This window comes from Zingiber officinale, chromosome 5B, assembly GCF_018446385.1.
Source record: "Zingiber officinale cultivar Zhangliang chromosome 5B, Zo_v1.1, whole genome shotgun sequence".
In the NCBI taxonomy this organism is placed as follows: Eukaryota; Viridiplantae; Streptophyta; class Magnoliopsida; order Zingiberales; family Zingiberaceae; genus Zingiber; species Zingiber officinale.
Window position 1 is genome coordinate 91,761,988 of NC_055995.1, and position 12,266 is coordinate 91,774,253.

The 12,266-nt window shown below is 35.5% G+C and overlaps 1 long non-coding RNA gene across 1 annotated transcript; it reads right to left on the reverse strand.

The window, feature by feature from the left end:
* Positions 1 to 7,447: 7,447 nt before the first annotated feature.
* Positions 7,448 to 9,265, reverse strand: LOC121984999. Its single transcript, XR_006113048.1, has 2 exons — positions 8,970 to 9,265; positions 7,448 to 7,762 (listed from the first exon to the last, which is right to left on the reverse strand). It is a non-coding gene; the product is annotated as an uncharacterized LOC121984999 (long non-coding RNA).
* Between the last annotated feature and the right edge of the window lie 3,001 nt (positions 9,266 to 12,266).

Genomic DNA, 12,266 nt, shown 5'->3' on the forward strand with positions numbered 1-12,266 from the left:
AAATTGATTACTTAGGTTATATTCGTTTAACATTATTCTAGCGGCTTCTTGTAATGTTTTATTTTTTCATTCTACTAGACCCTTTTGTTGGAGGTTCTTGGATATGAGAATTCGTGACTTTATCCATTAGTTTGACAAAATTCGCTTTGATATCAATTGTATAAATATTATTTTTCCTAATTTCCTTAAGTGTAATTTCAGGGTTTTCAATATTTTTAATTAAACAATCAGAGTCAGAAAATATTACTATGTAGCCAACGTTACATATTTAACTTATACTAAGTAAATTGAACTTAAATTTCTCAACTAATAAGACTTTTCGAATAATGAAGTTGGAACTTAGTTCGATATTACCTGTCCTGATTACTTTAATTTTCTGTTGTTGCTAAATGCAATCGACCCTAAGTTCTTGAGTTTTAGGTTGGTGAACTTCAATCGGTCTCTAGTCATGTGTCTGGAGCATCTACTATCCAACATTCATTGGTCCAAATTATTATGTTTTTACACATAAAGTATTTGATTTGGATCCAATTTTGACGGATTATAAAATATATTGATTGAGTTCAACCTCTTAATTTTCCATCTCACCCAGTCTAAATTGTTAATCATATTATCCCTATGAGTGATTGTGAGATGATTAATTTTAACTTAAGTTTAATTAAGATTAGATTTAATTTGGTTTAGGTTAGATTTCATTTGGTTTCAATTTTGATTTAAGTTAGTTTTGGTTAGATTTAGTTTAAGTTTAATTTAGGTTAGTTTTAATTTGGTTTAGGTTAGATTTCATTTGGTTTTAATTTTGATTTTGCTAATTTTTAGTTAATCTAAATTCATCTTACTCTTTTCTAAATTATCAATTAGGGAATTTTATGAGTTTTGTAAGATGATTAATTTTAATCTTCAATTTAGATTCATCTTAGGATTGATTTATATTTGAGTTATATTAAGATTTAACAGTTAGTCAATTAAATATTCATTTCAATAATTAGTTTTAAGGCTGTGACAAGGCACTAGACCTTCTTGAATATTGGAACTAGGGCTGCAAACGAATAGAGCCTGCTCGCGAGCTTTTCGAGCCGACTCGAAAAATATTCGATTCGTATTCGAATTTATCGAATTCGAGCCGAACTTGAACATGTTCGAGCATTTTTTTTTTAGCCGAACTCGGACCTAAATTATATTGTCCGAGCCGCTCGCGAGCCTTAATATTTATTAATATAAGTTAAATATATATTAAATAAATAAATTTCGAATCTTTTGAATCTATTTTCGAGTAATAATTCGAATAGTTCGCGAACATGTTCGAATATTTAGAGCCGAACTCGAACTCGAGCCCTAATTCGAACCGAACTCGAACCAAACATTTTGAATTTTTCAAGTTTCGAATCGAGCTCGAACTCGAATATACCTATTTCGAGCCGAATTCGTGCCTTAAATTTTTCTGCATATTCGGCTCGATTCGATTTGTTTACACCCCTAATTGGAACAACAACCACTTCTAGATAAAGTCTTTTAAAGAAATTAAATATTTAATTTTCTTTCTGATATCCTTGGTCAACTAATTAAGTGTCGATCAAACCTAAGTCCTTATCTATCCTAATCTAAGCATATATAAGGTAAGTAGTAAATCATTCATCAAACAAGTTACTTAATAATAAAGATGATTTTTTTTGTTGGCTCCCCTTGGATTATATCCTCGATAAGGCCTATCAAGGTAGTGGATTTGATCTTTGGGGATCCAACATTGATCAAGTCCAACTTGGTTAACTAAGTTAGACTTAGGGACCCATGCTTGGACCGTTTTACTATTTGTTCGATTAACAAGAGACAGGTAGGATTTAAATTTACGCTTGACCTTATATCCAAGTCCGAATCGGTTGTATACGACCATTTGTTTCTCAAGAATTAGGTCAAGGTCCTTGGAATCCAAAGTGAACCTTTCCAACGAGTCCCTAAGTTCCTTGACTTGACTTTTCAAGTTGAAATTTTCTTCCTCAAGTTGTTGGACTTGAGTTGAAGTTCCAGCTTGAACCACTTCAGTCAAGGAGCTTGGGTTAATTACTTCCTTAAGGGCTTTGACCTCCTCTTGGAGTGACTTGACCCGGAGGTTGGACTTAAGGAAATTCTTACAGTGGATTGGGAACCTTTTGAACCGGATGTGGATTCGTGGCTTCGCTCGGACTCGGACTCAGCTTCCGATTCTGTCTCAGAATCGGACTCGACGACTTGTTCCCAGGCCGGAAGTGTGAGGAGGCTTGTCTGTCCGAGATCTTCGTCGGAGTCTTCTGAAGATGACTTATCCCACATTGCTTGTAGCGCCTTCTTTTTCCTCTGTTTCTTTGTTTCCTTCTGGTTTGGACAGTTTGCCTTGATATGTACCTTTTTGTTGCAGTCGTTGCAGATGACTTTGGACTTGTCTTTTGGACTTGGTTGTGTCGCTTTGACTGGATCACCTTCTTGATCTCTCTTTTGGTGAACCCCTTCTTTTTCTTGCATAGCTTCTAGATTAGGCTCATAGTTCAGCGGTAATTTCATCGTCTTTTTCTGAGTCCGATTCGTCTTCGGACTCGGGTTCGATTGGGTACTTTTTCTTAGTCTCCTTTGTCTTGCTTATACCTGCAACCAATGCAATACCTTTCTTGGCTGGAAGCGCATTAGTCTATTTGTGCAATTCAAATTATGAAAATAATTCATCTAACCTAATTTGAGAGAGATCCTTGGAAACTTTGTAAGCATCTACTATGGATGCTCACAAAGTGTTCCTTGAAAAAACATTGAGGGCATACCTTATAATATCACAATTTTCTACCTTCTGACTGATTGCGTGGAGACCGTTGAGATAGGTCTTGGATCCAAGTGTGTAGTTGACTCGTCGATTCACCATCCTGCATTTTAATATTGTATAATTTATTCAAAATTAAATCTCGTTTGCTTACCTCAGTGTCGGAAGTGCCCTTGTGAAGCTCGATCAATTTTTCCCATAACTCCTTTGCGCTGTTAAAGGGACCGACCTGGTTCAATTCTTCTTTGGTTAAGCCACACCAGAGGTTTGGGTTGCCTTTGCATCAACTTCGATCTTCTTATAGGTCTGTGCGCCCCATTTGTCGCAGGGGACGAGTACTCCATCTTTGGTGGAAAATACGAATCCGATTTGGATTATGATCCACATTTCCACTTGGGTCTTGAGGTGGTACTCTATTCGGCTCTTCCAGTAGTCGAAATCCTTGCCGGAGAACAGTGGAGGGCGTGTGGTTCTGCAACCTTCTTAGTGGGCCATTGAAAAAATCTTGCACACAAAAAAAAGACTTGTTCCAAGACTTAGTCTTTGATTAGTAGTGCGGGAGATAAAAACAACTAATGAACTCGAGTGGTATTGCCCAACTTTGAGAAAAAAGAATCAACTGCAAGAAAGATGATTGGAATGGGCAATTATACCGATTCCGATCGACTCCGAAAATTTAATGACTAAACCACGAAAAACTTGCTTGAATGGTGGTTTCACCAATTCGAAGCGACCTCGCTTTGATACCAATTATAGGATCATTGCGCTAGGGGGGGTTTGAATAGTAACTTATGGCTTTCACGTTCATTTAAAAACAATCGGAGAGAGTGAAGGCAGCGGAAATGAAGACACAAAAAACAATCGCAAACACTAGCTAACCGTGCCGACACGTGAGCCCTTTTTGGGGATTTACTTGGTTCGGAGCTTGTAGAGACTCTTATTCCAAGACCCATACGTGAGAGTGTTTTCGTTGGGCAATCACTAATCAATAGTAAAGAGTACAAGTACAATTTTAAATGAGTACAAGTAATTAAAAAAAATTTAAAGAATACCAATGACTCGAAAATTTAAATCTTCAACGTGGTGGTTGTCGGGATAGCTTTTGAGCGTCGAGGAAGTGTTTTCACAGCAGTACGAAGAAGCGAAAGTTGCTTGGAATGTTATTTTTCAGGTGCTAGTCAAATGCTGCTTTTATAGGCTGTTCCTGGGGCCTGGATCCCTTCCGGGCGCTGGATGTGACATAGGCTCATACAATCAACGTACTCTATCTTGGTGACGACATAAAATTCTGCGTTTCCGGCACCCGGACCAGCTCCGGGCACCCGAATCCCCTCTAGGCGCCTAGACTAGCTTTTTCCAGCATCTTCATTTTCTGCAAATGAAAGTTAGTCCAGGAAAGAAATAATATAATATGAATTTGACAGTCTCTGACTGTCTGGTTCTGACTTTGAGTTGCCTTCAAACTCTAGGTCGAACCGACGCCTATTGTTCCCTGTTCGGGGAACGTGTTTTCACCTACTCCTATCAGGAGAGGTTACCTTTTGCTAGATCGGTTCTCCAGACTGTCTGGACTTATGCTCAACATTCGAGGTTTCAAGTCTTTTCCGCTGGACTTCCGATCCCTGACCAGTCCAATCTTCCGCCTAGTGTCACAACCCCCAGGACTTCCACCTAGAATCTGTGATCCTAGGATTTCGTCTGATGTCCTTGTCCTACTAAGACTTCGCCTAGTCCTTCGGACTAGGACTTCGTTGTCTAGCCGCAACTAGGACTTTCCTGCACGCTTAGTTTAGCTTGTTAGATCACAAGACAATTTAACTTTGAACCTTTTGCCATAACCAAACTTAGGTTCAATCGTTTGGTGCTTTTTGCTCCAACACAATCGTCATCCTTTGGCTTCATCAAATAATCATTTGTACCCTTGTGGAGCAGATTGTCGCAACTTTGCGGTTTGCACATCGCCATGTTGATTTGCATCACTAGAAAGCTCTTATTTTTATCAGAAGCCAAACCCTCGATCACGTCACTACAAAAATTGCAATAAATAGTGACGACAAATATCTATCGTTATTCCGTCGCTAAAGACGAATTGCGACGGTTTAACAACGGAATAAATATCGTCGTTTAGATATTATTCACTGATAATTAGGCGACAGATATTAAATATTCGTCGTAATGTTTAGCGATGGATATTTAATATTCGTTGCTACATGTAACGACAGATATTTTCATTTCCATTGTTGATAGTTGAACGGAATTGAATTTCCATTGAACTATAGCGACGATTTTTTTAAAACATCCATCACTATTAGTGACGGTTATTATAAAACTATCGCTAATTGTAGAGCAGGAAAGCATATGGGAAGTGTCGATTGCGTACACTTTGCGACGGATTTTTTAAATATTTGTTGCTGTTTGCGACGGATATTTTAAGAATTCATCGCTAATAAACACACCACAACAACCGCGGCCTTTTATTAGTTCTATTTTCCCTATTTATATTTAAATCTAATCTACTACCACCATCACAATCGATGATTTTCACAATAAACTCAGAATAGATCACAACAAAACTCATAACAAACACATTACACATTACAAATTATAACATAACAAACTCACTACCCATCACAAATTACATTCCCACAATACGCATGAATTAAAGTGCACAATGGATACATAAAATACTAAATACAAACACAAGTCCAAATCTAATAAACAAAAAACCATAATAGATCATCTAATACAACATAAAGTTTATGTCATCATAAGCAAAATAAGGAACATGCCAAAGTAATCAAATACAATACATCATAATCAAAATGATCAAATGATCAAAATCATCTCTGGTCCTCTATGAAATTTGATTGAGATTAGTTTTGAATAGAAAATGCGATGTTAAACTATAAAAGATATAACTCCTCAAACTGATAAACAAATGTTAGCAAACATTTTTAAAAATACATACTTGTGTCCCTGGGATAAAAATAAATAAAATCTGAAAATGATCATGAAAGTGTATAATACAATCAGAGATTCATATAATTATTAAAAAAATAACATTATTTTTGACTGAAATTAAAAGTTAAGATAAACGATAACATACCTCAAAATGATCTACTCGACAGGGGAATGGTCGGGATCCTGGGTCTCTTGGGACTCCAAACGGTGCAGGTGGTACATCTAAGAATCCGAAAAAATGTTGTTGCAATTGCTTGCATATGATGAATTATAGCATCAGTCTCAGCTTGTCGCTGCCGCATATGTCGTATCTCTACGTCCCTCCCAACCGTCGTTTCCTCTAATGATGATAGTCGAGTCTACAAGTCCTGATTTTCCTCCCGCAATTCTCGTACCTCACTAGATGAGGAGGAGGAACTAGGATGACCCCTGATCCCTAGAGCCATCACCCACTTATATAACTTTGACCTGAGAGCCAAGCCTAGAGAGAGCGGGTTTCTTCTTTCCACCGACGATATCATAATAAATATCATTAATCGCATCGGTGGAAAGAGGCTGTGATGCCTCTCCCTCTGCACCAGGTTGAGAGGCCTCAACAACTTTGGTGGACATTGCTTCCTATGTCAAAATAATGATTTTATTAACCTTCACATAAAGTCTACAAATAAATTCATGAAATTTAATATTCTTACATTAATTGCTGAGGAATGTCGATCAACAAATGACTTATTTTTTTTTATGAGTTTTGTTAAATATCTCCTAATAAGTAACATCTCTTTGTAATTCAGTAGTCTGTATATAGAAAATGCAAATACATTAAAACTAATAACAAAACATATATAAGAAATATTTATATAATTTAATTTTAAACTTATCAAGTCAGAGGTATGCTCCATAATAGAACAGGATCTAGTAGTATGCTTTGTGGATCTGGTGCTCAGCCCAACATGCTCTGAATTGCGATTGCTTCGTGCAATTGTTGAATTGTCCTGCCAATGCTGGACAACCCAAATGGCTCTCCAAGATTGTCAAATTGTTCCAGGGACCTTAGATGGTCTGGTGCTCCACTGTCTCCACTTATACAACATGTCCCTGTATAGTTTAGAGCAGTAGGTGTTCCAAATTTTCTTAAACATTTCCTCCGGACCCTCCTCCCAAACATATCTTTTCTACAACAATATATTTTGATAATTAATATCATGTTAACTACAAATATGTTTCTATTCAAAATACTTACCAAAAATTCACCGTAATACACTACAAGAAAACAAGGCTTTAGAGACGAAAAATTTCGTTTCTGAAGGTCATTTTTCTGTCTCTAAACAATATTTGAAACAGAATATTCCGTCTCAACATTCCGTTATTGAAAGCCCCGTAGCTAATTTTGAGGCGGAACTATTCTGTCTCTAATTTCATAAACAAATTGAAAAATTGTTTATATATTTGTTTTTAATTTGACCAACTGAAATTATTTTTGAAAATAAATTTCGTCTCTAATTTTGTTTTAAATCCGTTATTAGTTTGTTTCAAATTATATAACACATATAATTTTAATCTGTTTATAATCTATTTACAATCTTATTTATAAATCCGTATATAAAATTCGTTTATTATTTTGTTTTAAATCTATCACAAATTACTACTTAGGCATGACTGAACCATACAACCACCAAAAAAAAAAAACAAAAATACTCCGGCATGTGATTTGCTAAGAACTAAAACATAAACTTCACATTTAAAGGAAACATCATTGCATCACACATTTGTCCAGATTATTTTTTTTTCTGCAATCATATAAAACGTCAAAGGAAAAAAAACGCACATCTTTAAAGAAACATTTGTGACCTCCTACCGAAGCAAGCTAACAAGTAGTCTTCATCCCATACTACCATAACAATCATAGGAAATGACTAATAACTGACACCTAGAGCCCCTAGACAGTGTGATGCATCCGACCTCACCTCCTCGGCTACTCCGCCTCCGAATCCACCGTCCCATTCTGGGTGGTATCTTCCTCACCTGCAATCATATATAATGAGTCCACCGACCCAGCAAGTATAATCAACTAGTAGGTATATAACATAAATAACAAATTTGAAGCTTAACATATGAAGCATAAAATCGATATATGTTATACATGAATGAAACATAAAGTTAGCTTAAGAGAAGAGAAGCTGGGTAGCATTGAGCATGATAATAACAATATATATAGAAGCAAATAACATTATCGATATAACTTATTAAACATGTGCTTAGGGAAATTAGTGGTAACCGTCATTTGAGCCTGTTTAATCAGTCCATTATCGAACTCTAGAGGTACCTCTTAGGAGACTTGTATTCTTATGGTTTAAGCCATCATATTCTTCATTATCATATCTATATGGAGGAGCCCTCCCCGGAGCTCATCCCGGGGCACCTATCCCGTATTGTTACCACACACATACCCCTAAGCATCCAATTATTATGAAGGATTAAATATAAATCACACATGACTCAATGCATATCATAGTTTACCCGTAAACATACATAGTCTTATACTATCCTTCATAAAGAACCCATAAGAACACAAACTGATACAGCAACCTAATAGATTTTTTTTTTCATTCAAATATTAAAATTCTGCATAGCCCTGGAGAACCAAGAAGGAGCAACAACTAGGTTGCATGCCACCAAAATCTAACATAGAAATACCAAACTAACATGGTAAAGCAACCTCAACGATAAAAGCACAGCAAGGGACTCACATACATGTATGATAATTAGTTAAACCTTTGCGGAAAATGAGTTATCATCACATACTTACCCAACTATATTTTTTTTGTCATTTATTTTGTTCAATCTGATCATGCATAGCTAGAGAAAACAAAAGAAGAACTATCAAATCACACCAATTCCCCTTACTTCCAAATCTGTACCAAAATTTCCAAACCGATAACTCAAGTGATCCTATTGGAATTGCAAGTCATGCGTATTCAATTCAAATAACTCAAGTACATATTGGAAGAAAACCATTACTGAGGTATCATGAGTTCAAATTTGGTTAAAGTTGTTCAAAGCTAAATCTAGAGAAGCTCGAGCATGGCATCTATAGCATAGTATTGCTAGCCCAACCCTTCTCACGAGCAGAGCATGGCATGAACTAAAACAGTATTACCTTCTCATGTTACCTTTACCCATTATTCTCATAGAGGATAACTACAACTAAAATCAAACAACACCCACGCACTAAGGCCACCCCTTCATTATTCGTCGGCTGGTACTCGCGTGAGGGAGAGATTTCTGACTGGTGCTCGTGTGAGGGAGAAGATCGTCGGCGGTTGCTCGCGTGAGGGAGAAGAGGTTCGGTAAGGGTAGAGGAGGCGGCGCCGCGGTGCTCACGCGAGGAGGAGAGCCGGCTGCCATGGCTCGACGGAGAAGGGAGATCGTCGATGGAATAGAGAGAAAATTGTGAGAGAGGGAGAGGGCTCGGGGAAGAGGGAGTGCGGCGGGGGATTTAGGGAAAAACTAGAGTTCGGGTTTTTATTTCATACGTAGGTTTAGTAGGTTTATTACGATTAAACTCTAAGTTAATTCTTTAATCAATTATCACTTCCGGATATTTCTAATAGACTTTTTCTCGAGCTCATAATTATATCTCTCTAAATAAATTGTACGAGCTCCGATTAATTTCAGAAATTTTTTTAAAAATTCCTAAAAATTTTAATAAGATTATTTGTCAGATAATCCTATTTTTAATTATTATTTTGTTGCTGTATTTTACAATAATAATAAAAAATTAATATACTTATTTTATAATTGAATATAAATTAAAAACGGAATTCATTTCTGTTTAAAAATATATAAACAGATTTATTGACAAATAAAATTTGGTATCCAAATTCTGTTTTAAATCTGTATTTATTTTTGTTTCTAGATATTTTTTTTATAAATTCATTTTTGGTTCGTTTTAAATTCCGTCTCAAATATTTTTATATATATTATATTTTATTTAAATATAATTAATTAGTAATTCCGTATTAAATTCGTTTTTGATTTACTAAAATTTAAAACAGATTTTAAGTCCGTTTTAAAAATCCATTTTTGAAGCTCTGTTTTCTTGTAGTGATAAAAAGTCTTCATATCTTGGTCTACGAGCCCCATGTAGTACCAGCTGGAGACAATCGTTCTTTAAACTTTTTAGATATATATAATGCTACCTGGTGACCATTTGGGATAAAATTGCATGAAAAATATCACGTATTAGATATGTTTAATAATTAAAAAAAAGATAAAATACTGAAACAATACTAAATATTGTATTATTTACCAGTCACCAACAACTCGCAAAATAGTCTGGTCACCACATGGTCTCTGTGCTGGCTGCATGACTATATATTCAAAATCATAGTATATGATATACACATTTGATATAATATTATCTTCTAACTTGGGAGATGAAAAAATAAAAAGAAAATCCATTGGTATAATATATATGCAAAATCATAGTATAATAATTTTTAATCACCTAATGTCATTCTAAATCAACTAAATTATCATCGCTAGACTCCATTGGTACATCAACCTCCTCACTGCTAGACATCTCTCCATCATCTATTTTCTCGTAAGTGGCATTAACATCTACAAGTAATTGTGATGTAGATTGTATTTCTGAATCAACTGAGTATATCTCGACTTCTTCATTTTGATATGCATCATAGTTTTGCGCAGTTATGGTGTTCTTCATTTCTATGGTTGACCGAGACTTTATTTGACACACTGCTAATCATTTACTAGGTATTCTTCTCTTTGTTGGGTACTCAAGATAGAATACGTGATAAGCTTGTATCGTAAAGATGAAAGGCTCAAACTTGTTGAATCTTTTGTTTACGTTAACCTCAACTAAATTGTAGAAACGATGTCTTTTGGTACCTATTCTTGGCGTTGGATCATACCATGAACATCTGAACAATACACACCTTTTTAAAGATAAAGCTGGATACTCAACCTCGATAATTTCCTCAAGTCTACCATAATAATCAAATTGAGTATCATTGTTGTTTGTTGATCCTTTTCCAAAAACACCAGAATTATACGTCAGCCTTTGTGAATCACGTTGAATTACATGAAATCTAAATCCATTTACATAATAACCTGAGTAAACTGCTAAATTACGGAGACATCCCGATGCAAGATTTTTTAGTCTTTCATTTCCCACATTTGATATTCTACAGTCGTTCACCTATAACAGTATTGATTATATAAATTAGATGCATATATAATACAGTTAAGTGTCATAAATAATTTAATCGTGAACTTACATAAATTTGAAACCAATATGCAAATTCATCCTCTAACTTAGTCTTTACCTTACTTGCACTTATTTATGGATTTTATAGATATAGTTGTTATTCATACAAGCTGTCAATAAAGAAAATTTGAGTACATATTAGATAACATGTCAAATATTCTTCAATACTGTATTATATATATACTTGAACTATTACCTTATATATGGTTTGACCTCTTTACAGTTCAAGATTATATGTCCTAGCAGCATGATCTTTTTGTTCATTTAACCTTCTAGAAATAGTTGCACCCATTGTCTTACCATGAAACTTGAAAATAAAAAGCATCTCTGGGTCTGTTGATTGAGCATCATCAGAATTTTGAGGGCACTTACGATGTTTGATTTTCACATTATCAGCAAAATAATAAGAGCAGAAGGAAGTTCCTTCTTTAACCAAATATGCATTACATATTGATCCCTCAACTATTACACATTCTGCATTTCATTAGTTCACTATCTTCATTTCAAAAGATCATGCAATTATTGATACAATAATGAATCTTCTCTAGTGGTAAATCCAAATATTTAATCAATTTTTTTATATTGTAGAAGCTACCAGCCATGCAGTTATTGTTGGTGCAATCTTACTTTAGGCATTATTTACTTTTGATGTTTGATCATATAAGTTTAAATTAGGCAAGCTTGGTGATCTAACATAAATATTGAGTAAGTAGGTACAAAGGAAAGTCCAAGAAGATAATCTTGGCGGGCGAAGTTCTAGAGGTGCGACCTCTTGGCGAAAAGAGACTTAGCATGACGAAGCCGAAGGAAGCACTTGAAGGAAAGCGCAAGGATGAGGAGCCATGAGCTTGGAAGCATCCTAAGGGCGTGAGGCTAATGGAAGATGCTTGAAGGTATAAGTCTAGATTAAGGATTTGGTTCAAGTATGGAAGATTATGTTTGAAGTCCTGTATTCTCATAGTAAGAGATACCAGTCGACTGATATTTCCATCAATCGATCGATACCCGATATCAAAATAAACAGAATGTTGTGGTCGGCTACCAGTCGACTGGCACAAGTATCAGTCGGCTAGTATACAACCGTTGGGTTGATGACGCACAGAATCCCCACAAATTATGAATAGCATAGTAGCCGTTACTTGCTACTAGTCGACTGATGCTTTGCAGTCGACTGGTAATAGGGGGTTTCAGCTTGGAATATAAAAGGCTTGAGACTTGGAGAGAAATTATTATCTG